This window comes from Anser brachyrhynchus (assembly GCF_964034855.1).
Source record: "Anser brachyrhynchus genome assembly, chromosome: 8".
NCBI lineage: Eukaryota > Metazoa > Chordata > Aves > Anseriformes > Anatidae > Anser > Anser brachyrhynchus.
Genome location: NC_137702.1, coordinates 4,560,622 through 4,576,023, shown reverse-complemented (window position 1 = coordinate 4,576,023; position 15,402 = coordinate 4,560,622). Strand labels below are relative to the sequence as shown.

The following is a 15,402-nucleotide window of genomic DNA, read 5'->3' as shown; positions in this document are numbered from 1 at the left end:
GAAGCATCCAGCCCCACGTTCTGGTTGCTGTCATTCACAGGTAAACCATGGCACTGTCACCACTTCCACAATCCACCGCAGGCACTGCAATCATCCCATCACTGAGTCTGATCCTCACAGAGATCACTCGGCACCATTCTGCTGGGATTTTCACTGTTCAGGTGGGTACATGTCACTCATCGCTGTGGCCAGGGACTTTCCTGAGCTGCTCTCAGACACCGCAGTAACGGGCACAAGCAGACAGGTAAGATTGCACAGAAAACCCTCCCCAGTTTCCACACATTCAAGCAGAGCCATGAAGAGTGGCTTCTCAGGGCTTCCCATTACCACAACCAGATGAAAAACTTGTGCAGAATTTCTATTTCACTTCCCCCACAAGCACGCAAAGAGCCACTGACAGATGTCAGATACTAAGAAAAAATTCTGCCCCAAGCAAAGTGCTGGATGCACAAGCTTACCTGTGGCATGCCATGGCCTTTGATCTAAAGATATTCATGCCCAGTGCCAGCCTTTTCTTCTCCCTGCAGCTGCTCATTACGCTGCATGTGGGGCACAGCAAGACAACACACGGGTTGCTGGCAGCTTTACGTGGGGCTGATGAGGGTCCCCACGGCAGCGAGCAATATTGCTGTTCCCTTCCCCGGGAGGGAAGGAGATGAGGTGACCCGTGTGCCTTACCAGAAAGGTAGGCACAGTCCCCACAAGAAGCCCAGTTAGCTGCAATCCTTCCCAAGCTAACCCAAAAGTCGAAGAGAAGCACATCCTTCAGAGCAGCCCCTGACAGAGAAATGGTGTTAGTTCAACCCCTGCCCAGACTGGAATTATTCACATTTTATAACTGTTACATGATTATAACCCTCACAGTACTCCTCTTCTGTAAATTCAATGAGAATGGAGTAAGAAGGAAGATGGGGAGTGAGGTTTGTTGAACAATGGAAGCTGCAGAAGAAGCTGCTTGTTGTCTCGCGTTCCCTGGGCTGGAGGATCAGGTTAATTTTGCATGCCTGGTTGCATCAGCATGTTGAGTTATGCAATGTAGCAAGCTGTCGCACTGTACAAAGCATGACGTATCATCTCATTGATGCATGAAATTAAAAAGATGTGGTTTGCTGGGTCACCCACAGATAAACCAAACTTGATTTTCAGTCAGTCAATCTCCCTTTAATTATATCTAAACCTTCCGAGATAGATGAAAAATAAAAAAGAAGAGAAGATTGTGGAAATACCTCCTGATGTACTAACGGTAAATAATTCCAGCCAGTCAGAGCTGGGTGCAGCAGCGGGGGCTTTTTCTTGCTGTTTTTGACGCACTGATGGAGAAGCAGGCATCGTGATTGTCCCATGGTGGGCAGGCAAGCAGGGAGCTGAGCAGCCTTTATGGGGCACCCCAGCATGGCAGGAGGCCACAGGGGCTGTGAAAACTGTGAGTATTCACCTGAGGCACCCACCAGAGTGCTGGCACCTGTGCGAGTGGGACTCCTCAAGGCAGGTGGCAGAAATAACAGTGGAAAATAGTTGCTAAGAACGAGACACTTGTTTTATGTAAAAAGTCTCTGTCTTAGCAAACCCTGGTTGTTAGGATCCAGAGGGAAATCACACACACCCCAGTGCTGCTCCCACAGGAGCCTGTTCTTCATGCATGCCATTTAGCTAGCCCTCTTTGCCTGTGAAAACAGGCATTTCAGCACTGTCAGAAGAAAACTGGCATAATTTAAGCACATGATCCCAACACAGATCCCTGTAGCAAGAGATGGCAGGAGGGCAGCACACAGCTGAGCAAGCCTCACAGAGCAGGGGTACAGGAATGTGCAACAGGAGCTTGTGCACTTGGAAAAAAGCAACTCCTGGTCACAACATAAAACGTCGAAATTGCTGGAAGAGGCCTTCGGAATAAGCCTGCTCACCTCTGGCTCTGGGGAGACTTCCCTCTTAACAAAGACAACCTTCTAGCGAGGCTGGGAAGGAAGAGAGCTATGCTCCAGGCGCCACGGGAAGACAAGAACTTGACTTTGCAACCTCTGCTGCTGGTTCATGTGCAACAGGGCCAGGCTGTGGGCTTCAAAAGATGATTCAGCAATGGGTTTGGCTTGTATTGTGTTTTTTTAAACAAAGGGTCAGAGAAAGCAAAACCGAAGCTTTTCCATCCCTCTTCGTAGGGAGCATCAGACTTTGCCCAACAGAGATGGATGCTGGCAGGAGATACAGAAGATTCATGCATTACCTTCCTGGAACATAAATTACTCCCCTCAGGAAAGCAGACAAGAAGTAAAACTTATCTTAAAAAATTTATTACCGTAATCATTTTTAAAGAGTTTCCGAACCTGCTGGGTTTTTGCTCGGGACGAGGGTGTGATGGGAATGTTGCCCAATGATGAAGTTGCCATGACAACTTGTTGCTGGACGTAAAAATAAAAATGCTTGCTGTCACTCTGGGAATATCAATCAATAATTGTCAGGATAAAACAAGAGCTTGTTCTGCCACGTCGTATCCATGGGATTAGTTAATTAAAGCCACGCCACTAGGACCTGCTCTCACAGCAGGCTGCTCCCCACAGGTGACACGGAGCCCTCAGTGGGGGACGCTGCGGGACCTGGGCATCACTCAGCCCCACGGGGCGGGCTACGTGGGATTTGAGGGGTCTGTGGTCCACACATTTGCTTCTGCACAACGGAAGTTACATCTTTGCCATCTGTTTTTATGTACAGGAATGAAAGGTCTTTTTATTTAATCACTAATGTCCTGTTGTGAAGGTAACTGAAGCCATGGAGGAGGAAATGAAAACCATATACAAATAAATATCCTGATGTGGCCTTGTCAAAAACACAGCACACAGTATGTACAACATATTTTCCCCATTCTCATGCAAACCACTGCTCAGGGCCGTGCAGCCAGTGATCCTTAGCAAAACCATGTTCTCTGCGACTAACGCTGGGCTGCACTACGTGCACCAGCTCCCCACTACGTGCCTACGAACCACACAGATCTCTAAAAAACTTCAAGCTTGTCTACAAAGGAATTAGAAACAGACATCCAGACTATATCATTTACAGCAAATAGAAAAGTAAGTTTAAATGTATATCCACATATATAAGGTCGGGATCACAGCTTCATTCCCCGAGAGGTGGCACAGCCCCACTCCCTGTCCTCCTAGCAGGCCCTCCACTAATCCTCCATCTCCTCCTCTCAAGTGGAGCACTAGAGGTTAATGAATATGCACAAGTCACGTCTGCAGCCTAAACAAGCAGGAAAGATTTCAATGAGTCGTGTATTTATAGCAAGAAGTTTCTATTATTAGACACATAATTAGGGCCTGAGATTCATAGCCACAATTCTGATCTACTTGAATGAGAGAACATGCAAGTACCCCAAAGGAGAATTTATCCTCCTGTATTCAGAAAAAATATGCTGGGTCTTCAGCTAGATACAGTTTTCAACAGGAAAAAGGAAGAAGAGAAGAATTGGGTCTAATGAGTCCAACAGGTAGCTAAAGAAATTAGTTTGGAAAGTCCTGAACTCAGCTGGCACAATGAAATTCAGAGAAAAATTACGATGTCTTTGCCATAACTGATAATCAAGAAAAATAGATTAATGGCTTTTAGAATAATACAAAGCAATAAAATATGCAGAAATTCATTAATATATCTATTATGTAAAAGGTTGTGAATCATAAGCTTTTGTATTGTTGAGAAAGAAATGCTACACAAGAGGTCTGGATTTCAATAAAACACATAAGTACCATTTAATACGATGCAAGAGCTATAATATGATAAAGTGCATCCCTATCTTTCAACAAATTCCTTTATAATGGAACATTTCTCATTTCAATAACCTTATCTGAGATAAAAAAATAATCTATCAGACTGAGTATCCACTTTAAGGAAACCTAATAAAACGTTATTTCAAACAATGCTCATTTAGCCTTCTGCTAATGCAGAGGATATCACCCTGCATGTTACAGCACTCATTTTCCTTCCTTTTTCACTCAGAATGACATTGAGTTTTGCTAATTTTGAATACGGACCTCAAATTTGGTCACTTCACTTCTGCAGTTTCCACGCTAATAAATGCATTATGAGAGTTTAGAATGAATTACTAGGCAGAGTTTGACTTCTGACTAGGAATCTTATTACAGCGTTGCTTCAGGGAAAGGTTTTTAATGCAGCATAAATTGGCGTGGCACTTTTTACCAATGGTGTGGCAGTTTCCGCCCCCCCCCCTTTTTATTTTTCCCTGTCCGGTTTCAGATTAAGCAGGGGGGATTGAGCAGCTGATGCAAAGTGAAAAACCCCGAACCCTTGTCCTGCTCTCAGATGCCTTGGAGAGCGCACCGAAAGCTGCCCCTGTGCTGGGCGCTGCTGCCCTCTGCGCTGCTCCATCTCCTGACGCACATCTCATCCTTCCCATCTTCACTTCTAAAGACTTTTTCAGCGTTGAACGCTGCCACGCAATCGCGTTATTTCGCGCCTCACATTTCCTAGCGTATTTGTTTCCACCCTAGCGCTGCGCCACCTCAATCCCAGCGAGCGCAGGCACTGGGAGCAGAACAGCCCCACGGGGAACAGCTTCAGCAGCGCAGAAGAGCCAACCATGAAGTTCATCTGAGCTGGCTCACAACCCCCCACACGTGTCTGGAGAGGGAAGCATTTGGGGGAAAGGCTCCCAGGCTCGTCTTTAAACCTCGTGCTTTCCATAGCCAAATCTTGGATTGTAACTGCGGCAGCGTTCATGCTAATTGCCGACATTTCCTTCAGGACATCACCACCGGTTGTATATTAGTGTCAGCGCATGTAAACCCGCTTGTTTTTGTTCTTGTTCTGTCTGTCAGCAATAACAGAGGTGGGAATTGCCAGGACTGTCACTGGATTTGCTTTTGTTTTCTCTACAAGTAGTTATTAAACCCGTCTTTTCTGTGACACTCCTACCACCTTTGTCTGTAAATTTGTTAACGTATCACTACAACAACCATGGTAAAAATTAAATCGCGCAGCTGAGGAGCGCAGGAACCATTTGGTGACATCCACATCCACTTCCCTGGGGCCACGCAACCACCACGGGGAGGTAATGCAAAGCAGAAAAGAGCAGCAAAGCAACTGCTAGTCCGGAGAGAACAAACGCCTCACGCTGATCGCCAAGGCCAATGATGTTACAAACACGTTATCCCTGTAAACATCACATAATGCATACAAAACAAAATAATCCAGAGCTTTGGTAATGCTGAGTTGTACAGACTACAAAAAGATAAAGCAACTTTCATCCTCACTTTAGGACTCTGATCTTCAGCTCCCAGCTCTCCCCACCAGCACAGCAGCGGAGGCGCCTCCAAGTCACCACCCCAACCGCGGGGACGAGGAAGCTGTTTGTTACTTCAGGACTTAACACAGCATCCAGAAAGCAGCTTGCTTAAAAAGCTTTGTTGCAGAGCTGACTGATGCAAACACACATGCAGATAGCTCCACAATTCCCCCAGATCAACAGAATTACACACCTGACCTTGTTTCCAGGACATCTGCACGTCTATACAATTATACTCTACAGAAGTACATCATTTAAGAGAAGAACATACCATTATACATTGCAGAGCCACTCCCACTCTCAGCGCCCAAACCACTGAATTTGGCCAGAAAGAATAAAAATTCTCTATCATCAGCCCAAGCAGTTCACAGCAGCAGCTCAGTTTTTCTTCTGCCTCATGCATCCCGAAGCCCTTTCTCCCCACAGCCCTTTGGGGACTGCCAAGGTGTGCCTAAGGGCTTGCAGTAGGTGTGAGCCCATTTCTCTGGGCACTGCACAGTCCCAAAGACCACAGCTGACTTCCAGCCCTCACAAGGAGCTGGCAAAAGGGGTTATTCCTTGCACATGGCTCGTTTGCTCTGCCTGCAAACGATGCGTGACTGACAGCACCTGTACCCGTACCCAGGCCACTCGCTAGTAACCACCCCCACCAAAAAACAGCCCCCAGAGCTGTGGGATCAGGGAACCAGGGGGTTGTTCCTCCTTTGTAACTCAGTGGGATTTGTTTTAAGGAAACATCTGTCCTCTCAAACATCTCTGACTAGGTGGGAGCCCAGAGAAACCTCACGCTTCAGGCAGCTGCACAGGCTGAGCAGCCAACAGTTCAGCTTGATGGAGGGGATCTCACATCTGGACACATTTTCTGTAATTTACGTAGGGCTGAATATCTGCAGCGATAATAATTTATTCAATGACTTCAGTCCCTTCACACTCTAAAAGCTGTCTTTTAATGAGTTACAATGTTCATAAAGTTATTGTTTCTTCTTATTCATTTTTTCCCCCTGAAAAGTCTTCCCAAGCAATTCAGTGCAGCGGAGCTATGCTAATTGGTTTTGTAGCTAGACAAATTGCATGCTTCTGTTCTCGCTCTCTGAAGTCTAACACTGAAAAATAAAAAGAAAGGGGGTTTCTCCTGTGTGTCACTGAAAAATTAACTTCCTGTAACTCCAAATCTCGGTCGCTGGCTGCCTCCCCCCTCCCAACAAGGACCAGGGTGCCCCAGCAGCCTCCGTACCCACCCAGTCCTGCTGTAATACAGACACACAGGGACCACCCTGGAAATATCTTCAGGACAGATTTCCCCCATCACCACAAATAATCTCCTGCATTAAACTGTGCCCAAAGTTCATCTGGTGGCCTCTGTGTCAAGCCTGACCTCTGGCTGCACATTTTGTAGAGGGCCATCTGACCTGAAATGGCATCTGAAATGGACGGGGATTCACAAACCTGCACAGAAGCTAGCTCCATTTAGCTAGAAAGGCACACGTAACACAGCCTGCTGATGCCAGGGAAATAAGAAAATAAAAAATCAAGGTAGGATCTATAGGAAGCAGAATAAAAATGATTATTTCCAACCATGTCTTGCCTGATAAATGTTTTCCCCCCCAAGGTATTTCTAACACGGATATTTAAGGCGAGGACCTAAAATTTACATGCAAGTGTCTAAGTACCTAATCCATGTTTCCAGGGAGCTCAACACCCACAGCTCGTGGCACCGCAGGCTGCCCAGTGCCCCTGTTACAGCTGGCTCTGCCTCCTGCGGTTTCTGAGCTGGGGGAGCCTGTGCGTGGGGCTGCACACGACGAGCTGCGGCTGCCTCGGTGGCCTGACAAGACTTTGGGCTGTTCCCACACCTGCAGTTTCCTGGAGAGCACGAACCATGTGCTGTGATGCTCATCCCCTAGGCTATTCCCCGGGAATCTCTGTATAAACTCGGCACTGCGAGCTCCTTGAGGGACACAAGTCATTAAAGGAAATCCGAAGGCTCCTAAGAGGAAATTAATATACATTATATTTTATATATTCATTAAGAAAGGGAAATCTGCTTGTGAAGTGTTAACAGGAGACAAATCTTACTAGAGGAGCCTCAGATCCAGGTGTGCCTCCTCATTTCTCATCCTGCTAGGCACAGCTGCTCCAGGTGGGAAGCCCCACTGCGAATCCAGCAGGGATCTCAGGTGCGACCCAGCCAGCACAGGCTGCCTCGAGGAGAAGCAGCGCTTTGCTCCGTCTCCTCCTGGATGACATACCAACATCCAGAGCCACACCGAAACCTACCCCACAGTTCATACTTCGTTTTGGCTGAGACACCAAATGCCCCAGCATGGCCCATCACACCTTCGCCCCAAGAACAGGCACTTCCCTCCCCACAGGAGAGCTTTATCCCCTGACAAAGCAATCCCGAGTTATCACCACAACTTTTTCCTACATTAATATTTTGTTTTCTCTTATTTATTATTTTTTTTTAAACAGAGTCTACGGTCCTGTTCCGCAACTTGTTGCCTCTGGCACATATAGAGACTTTATGCCATGGTTTTAATTTGCATTCCCTAATGAATATATGATTAGCAATTGCATTTATAATTAGTAGTTTTGTCATTTAAAGTTCACCAGTTTTGCAGCCAATTATTGAATAAAAAGCTGTTTATTATTTTCAATATATTATTACTTTATTATGGCTCATTGCTTTAAAATACTTAGTTGAATCCTTTGCAGGTCCTTAAACACAAATATGGCAGCTATTAGCAACCTCTTCAGTCAGGCATAAAATTGTACCCACGGGCCTCATAAACAATGGAGTGCTTTGGAGAGATTAAATCAGTGTATACAGCTGCGAGGGAGGCCATTAGGAAATACATTCTCATTCTGGCTTAGTGTTATTTGGTTTGCCACTACGCTCTTGTCAAATCTATCAACTACCTGTGCTCTCCTCTCCATAAATACGAGATGTCATCTCACCAGGTCCATCCATCAGGAGCGTTTCAGTCAATGTACAATTACATTCTGCAGCCTCCTGCTAATATACTAATTTCTACCATTTGTATTTCAAACAGGAAAAGCCGAACGTCGAGGAGCGGAGCCGTGCAAAGGCCAGGACGATCAATCTCCTCTCCGAGCAGGACAAACACCGCGGCTCCTGGCAAACTGCGCTTAGTGCAGCACCAGCGTGGGGACAGTTGTCAGACCTGCTGCACACCCTCACATCCAGACTAGGAAAATATGGCATTCAGGCCAAGTCTGTAATGCTTCTCTCAGCTTGGCCATCCCCTTTAAAACACAAAGCAGAAGATGGACTTGGGATATGCAAGCTGCTTGCATCCTACTGAGCCCAGAGAAGATGCCTTGTCTTGCACCAGCATCTTCTCTGCATGGCCACCACTTCCTCCTCAAACTTCTCTCCAGCCGCTCTCCTTCTCATCCTCTGCAGCAAAAACCACACCATAAGATGCCCTAAAAGAAGGGCAAGCCCATGACGACCAGATTAAATATTTGTTCTACTCCTGTAGCACCGTGGACAATTCTCCTCCGTGTCCCATCCACCAGATTTTTTCCCTAAATCCCCTTGAAATCACCAGATGAGCCATTTTTCTGTTATATTACTTATTCAAGATTGCAGAGAACTCCCCAAAGAGCCAAGGTAAGCACACTATTTGCTAAAGGACAGAACAGTCTCAAACAAGGAGGAACTTGTAGGGGAAGTAAAAAATATGACATAATTATCATGTAAATTATAGTGGTGGTTTTAAATCCCCTACCAGCAAGACATGAGGTTACACCACATGTTTCTAAGGCAAAGGGAGAATTGCTTTCTTGCCTGGAGACAAGAGAGTAATATTAGAACAACCAAAACCAAGAACAACTCCTCCCCAACCCCCAAAAAGAAAAGCAGAAACCCACCACACCAACAGAGCAAATCCCTATCTTTGGGGTAATAAATATTGGCACTCTCTGGCTATTTCCCACGTAGTGCTTTCTGTATTGATGTGCAGAGCTGTAGATCCTGCAGTGCAACATTTGTTGTGAAAAATTACGGTAGCAAAAGCAGCAAAGTCAAAGAAAAACTTTGGTGAAATACCAAAGAAATGGAAGAAAACAACAACAAAAAAATCCCCTTTATTCTGTTTCAAGCCTGTTAGGCCACGTTATTCAACCTCTTCTCCCGTGTTCTCTGAAACAATGGTGTAAATGAAAGAATTAGTACTTAAATAAATACTAATATTGGAAGTCCTTTGAAATGAGCTATTATTCTTATTGAAATTGTTCCTACATATGATGCATGGAAAGTGACACTTGCTGGCATTTCTGCTGAATCAGAAGTTACAGGCTGTTCTCAGGGGTGCTAAATTCTCATGGGTAAAACAAAGGAAAATGCACTACTGCTCCAGATCAGCCTTCCACCTCTCCCAGAGTAACCTCTTTCACTTCGTAGGATTCCACCGCTATGCCTAGAAAGTTTGCAGGAACTGAAAATCTATCAATCAGTATCATCGAACAGGGATATTGCACATGCTTTAAGGGAAGAATGAAATCCCATTCCACAACAAGTGAATTAACTGTATGCAGTTTAAATGAACTTGACATCCGTAGTGTTTGGGCAGAGCCAGCCACACTCCCCCCCACAAACAACTCGGGCTGTTTGCTAAGAAGTGCAGCACCCAGGAGAGGCGCTCCCTAAAAACCAGTACAGTCGGGAAGTGAAAGGCTGGGCTAGGTTTGTCTGAGATGGCTGTTTGAGAAGAAATGCAAAATTTCGAAGAAAAAGGAATTTAGAGGTGTTCTGCTAGTGGCTCTGCTTATACGAACTCAGGTGTGATGAACGTAGCACATTGCATGCTACAACGGATAGGAACACGTTCCTTCTGTAATGCTGCACTGCCTACTAATCTAATGCACTGGCAGGTCAGGTTTTTGTGTTCTGTTTTTTTTTTTCCTTTCTTCAATTTTTTCCCCTCACAAGCAATTAATGATGTGTGTATTAATTTTAGAAAGCCCGGGGAATAGGTCAGTCTTCCCTTGTATCTAAGAAATAGAATCACTGCCTCTCAATGTAAATCCATCAGCTGTGCAGCTCTCCCGTGGTCATGGTAAACACAGTGGGCTGTAGGACAGAAGGGAGAATGAAGGAAAAACACTTACCCAGAACAGGCACACACAGAAAGTACTGATTTATAAATGCAACACTTGGAAAGTGTTGAGCATGCAAATCAAAGCTGCCTTGGAGCAAGTTCATTTTATAGCACCCACATTTGTATGGCAGGTTAATCACGCTGATGCTGACACAGCAACATTGGGGTAACTTTAATAAAGGGTTGGGTCTTCTTTTTTAAAGGTATAGTTCCAGCTCATTTGGGTCCAAAATTTAGTTTTGTAAGTACGAGTTTTAAAAGGTAAAGAAATGGTTAGAAACAAGTGCAAAAAATAACAAAAAAAAAAAACCCTCTACAGATACATTTCTGCATTGTTGAATAGCCATGACCCTGCAGTAGGGCATTAATAAATGAGTAATGGGATGTGAAATTTGTGAATTACGTAATCAAACTTAAAGAGGGAACAGCACAAGTGGTAAAAAAAGAAAATAAAAATCTTAAAATATCCTTCTGGCATTACTAATATAAGACAGTGCATAAAGAGGTGAGAATGTTTTCTACTTCAGTGCTTCACATCTTCTTACACATCTTACAGCATTTTTGTAACATGACAGGTTTTTGTTAGGGTCTGCTCAATGTCTCCTGGTGAAATATGACAAGTTTACACCAGTAATACACATTCTCTCTGCTTTACTCTCCATCTTCCATACAATTAACTCCAAGCTATATTGTGGCAAAAAAGTCTGTCTACTGACCACAGCCAACGAAAGCGTGGTTCATAATGTACATGAGCATGCACACATATACTGGTTGGGACTAAAATCCTGGCCCTGAACATCTGTTGAAAAACAGAAACGTCACACAGCCGAGCTAAAAACCTCAAGAACTGCAACAACCAGGTCATCTTCCAACTATTATTGGAAGGCATTGCCACTTAGACACACAAGGACCAGCCAGTACAACTGAAGATTGAAAATCAGTTTGTGATGTGTTGCGGAAAGATGCAGTAAATACAAGAAAATGTGTCTTACTTGAGAGGCTGAGAGACCTCCTTCTTCCAAGGCAGAGAGCATTATCTGATAGGGCATCAAAACACTGAGAGTGCAAATAGCTGGAGTTCCCGGGAAGCTCCACACCTAGATGTTCCACCCACCGATACCCCATCAGATACGTGCCTGCCCCACTGAGGTCAGGGTAAGATTGCCAGCTGCTGCTTTTCTTTTTTTTTTTTTTAAGTCTGCTAACTTTGGTGATCAATACATACACAACTTCACATTCTTTAAGACACTGGGGAAGACAGCTCTTGATAGACAAAAATAGTAGATGACAACAGTAGACACTACATACAATGTAGATATACATAGATTCTATATTCTACATGTGTGTATATACATGCATATACACGCATGTGTATATATATATACATACATACATATCCTGATGTTCACTGGGAACTAGATTTAATCTGCTGCCCCCAACCAAACATGCCCACCACGCATGTGGTTCAAAACCCATCCCTTTTATCTCCATGAGAGGCTGGGATGCGTTTGGCGCACGCCTGGGGCCGTTAGGGAGAACTGAATCAGCACACCATCAGTGGGGGCAACGAGGGGACTCACAGCCACACTGCTCCCAATCAAAACAGAGACGGAGACGTAGTTGTATTACCTACACTTCAACTAGCAAATCTATGGTGAATAAATGTGCCGCCTTTCACCGACTCGCTCAGATAGATGTTATGTTCCATTAATGCAGCTGCTGCAGCCATCGATTCATGCTGAATATAAACAAGTGGTATAAATTCAAAGTGAAGACCCTGAAAACTGCTAGAAACATGCCCTCTGGATGGTATTACATAACTTGGTATTGTACACACAACTTATGCTTTAAATGAGGGGAAAATTAAACTATTCCAGTCATTCTTTGCTATTTGCTGCAAAGCCACAGGTTAACCAAACACAGCAAGATCTCAGTTGTAGTAGCTACTTTTAGCGTAGTTGCTTTGTATTGCACATAAGAGGCTATTCTTCTGCCTCAGATGTAGAGATTCTATAGAACAATCTTATTATATAAGCTACAGGCCTTGCCAAGATTTCTTTTTAATAAAGCCTCTCTCTTTCAATTACCTTGATTGGATGCATTAATGTTTTGGGATTCTATTGATAATCCTGGGAGATAACTGTGCGAAGTCCAGAGGCACTAAAATGTCCATGCAAATACGGAATGATGGAGGAATTGTAAATGCAATCTATAACACTCGGCACAGTGGCAAGCCCAGAGCTGTCACTCTGCTCGGCTGCAAAAAACAAACAACCCATATGCCAGAAGTACAAATTATCTGGTAGCTTCATCTATCATTTCTATCATGCAACTGAAGGAGTAACAGAATTAACCGTGTAATACCTTACTGAAAAAGTACTTTAATCTTTTGGCTTTAATTAGAAACTTATCTGAACTAAAGCTGTAACTACAAGCACAGTGAAATCCAAATACACAGTTCTTTGCATTTATCTAGCTCTCCAAGCACTGCTGGAGTTACCCAGCAGAGAACGTGCACCCTAAATACAGTCCAGGCTTTGGCAAGCAGTACGTAATTCCTCTTCTGCATAGTAAGACAGAGCCGGTACTTGACCAAAACAACCTACGGCATCAATGGCTTGTATGAGCCCAGGTCTGGATGACAATTTTTGGATCTGCTCCTCATCTCTCTCTCGGAGCAATGAAATTTTCAGAAGAATTGCCTTCAGAGAGTTACATCTCCATCGCCATTCACCTGGATCTGCTCCTGACGATACAGAACAGCCCATGGCCCAGGCAAGGGTTATAGGTCTAGCTGCTGTCTACTCATCCTCAGCCTTCAATATTAATTTGCCAAAGCCAATGCAAGCCTGGTGATTCTGCCATCCTTCCCTCTGCAAACCAAAATATATTTTCTTATGTGAAGACCGGACACTTAGAAAAGGGAGAGACAGGAAAAAACTGTGACCAGTTCTGGGTGTTTCAGGAGAGGATCTTTTTGCCTTAGCTACTGAACTACTAGAGCTTTCCTTTCATTTCCCAGGCTTAGGGTTTTGATGAATATAAATTAACACTTACCCAGTAGCCAAATAGGCTCAACCAGCTAGCGCTGCCCGCTGGTGAACAAACACCCTCAGCGGACAGCCGCATTTCCATCTTCAGTCACATCTCCAACTCCCGTTGTGTATCATGGTCATAATCTCAGAGATAAAGTGATAAAATATTTACAACTAGGAGGCTGCTAAATTTAATCCCCAGTGCCCACATACATCTTTTGCACAGGGACTCCTTTCTGGCTCAAACTCTGCATGCTAAACCTTAATTACTGCTGTCTGACAAAGTGAGAAATTGAACAGGAAATACAATTTTGAAAAGCATCAACGTGACAGAGGTGACTAACAACCATTTTGAAAAGCAACTTTAGGCAATATCTCAAATAAAACAGTTCATAAATTCTTTTTCTTGAGCTAGAGCTCATGCTGCTTATTGAACTACAAGGGGTAGAAACCTAAAAGCGATCCGAAGTGGGATGTGCTGAGGCAGGAGGATGTCACTCATGTCTGTCGTGTGGCAACTAGCCTAGATCATGCCAGGCAATGCCATCAAGAAGCCATGCAACCCAGTAGTCACCTAAACAAATACAGCTCAGACTATTTGCTAATCTGACGCACAGGCTTCGAGGTCCCTTGAACATCCCAGGGATGCCATAAGCTCTGCAGAAAGAGGTGCTGTGAATGGATTTGCACTACATCCACACTGAGGTTCGGAAAGTTTGTAATTTTGCACATGGAACTGCAGCAAGACTACAGCTGCTGAAGAGTTACCTTGGAAAAGCTATCAAGGCATCTAGTGCCTAAGCCAGGACGTCTATATGAGCTTCTCCTCATTCACACAGGGAGCAGAAGGCAGCGGTGCACTGGGCACGGGTCGAGGAACAGCACTGTGCCACCAGCATGCCTCAGGCAAACCGGCCTTCCTTTGCCATTCCCTTCCTCAGCTGGTGGCAAATGAGGAGCACAGCCCCTGTTCTGCTGGCAGGCTCACGGGGCATTTCATACCAAAGTTTGTTTCCTTTCCCTGTCCCACTTCGCACTTCTTGCAGCTGTGACTGTGGGGATAGTTCAACTGCTCGGGAAATAATTGTTAGTAGTCAGGGAAGTCTGTTTTCCTCCTGTAAAAAAGTATCTGAAATGCTGTTTGTTTATTTCAATTCACTCCAGGCAGATACCACGCATGGAAAACTGTAACCTAATGAAGATGCAGAGGGACAGAATGGAAACCAAGAAATAAAGGCTGAGAGGGTTACTACTTTTCTTATTTTTCTCCCTAAATTTTACAAAGCAACTGCCTAACTCTTCATCCTGTGACTCAAAACCTCCCTGTATAGAGTAGCACAAGCCCTGTACCCCACAAAAGCCACGTACTCAAGCAGAACAAAATCTAGGCGGGTTATTTCTCAGACAAAGCAGCTGGGGCTACTTCACAGCTCTGTCCCTGGGAGGAAGCTAAGGAAGGAATCACCACCTGTAGACAGAATTTACCTACCCTAATTGCAAAAGGCCATGTCGTGGCCGATGACAATGCACGCCGTGTAATGCTCCAGTGAAGTGAGATGAATCGAGCTCCGGTCGGTAACAGGCCCTTAACCAGGGTCATTAATCACAGGAGTATCCCGAGCGCATCCATTGCCACGAGTGGACTGTGTAACAACAAGAAATCCAACTCCTACTGCCAGCGGGCTGAAGGGGAGGAGGAAGAAACTCTTTACGAAGAAAGAGGGCCTTCCCCTTAGGAAGTCAGCAGGAGCCGCGGCCTCAGAACAGGCCTTATAATTGAACGTTTGCGCTCTGATTTAGAAGAGTGCTTCTCTTCCCTACACGTACAAGCTTGGTTCGGGTTGTACAAATTGCCTGCTGCTATTGGCCGTCATGTATTATTCCTCTCCTAATAGCAAGTAAGGCTATGATGACCCAGAAAACACAGGGCAAAAATGCAAAAAAAAAG

The 15,402-nt window shown here is 44.8% G+C and overlaps 1 protein-coding gene across 20 annotated transcripts in view; it reads right to left on the bottom strand.

Annotated features, from left to right (window-relative positions):
- Window positions 1–15,402, bottom strand: part of DAB1 (DAB adaptor protein 1) — a 438,430-nt gene that overhangs the window by 268,407 nt on the left and 154,621 nt on the right. For 5 of the 20 annotated variants that reach the window (XM_080602648.1, XM_080602646.1, XM_080602655.1 and 2 more), the window contains exon 1: window positions 5,565–5,707. The exons of the other annotated variants lie outside the window; for them this stretch is intronic. The gene's annotated coding sequence lies outside the window, so the exon portion shown is untranslated. Of the gene's footprint in view, window positions 1–5,564; window positions 5,708–15,402 lie in introns of those variants that run through there. 20 annotated transcript variants of the gene reach the window in all.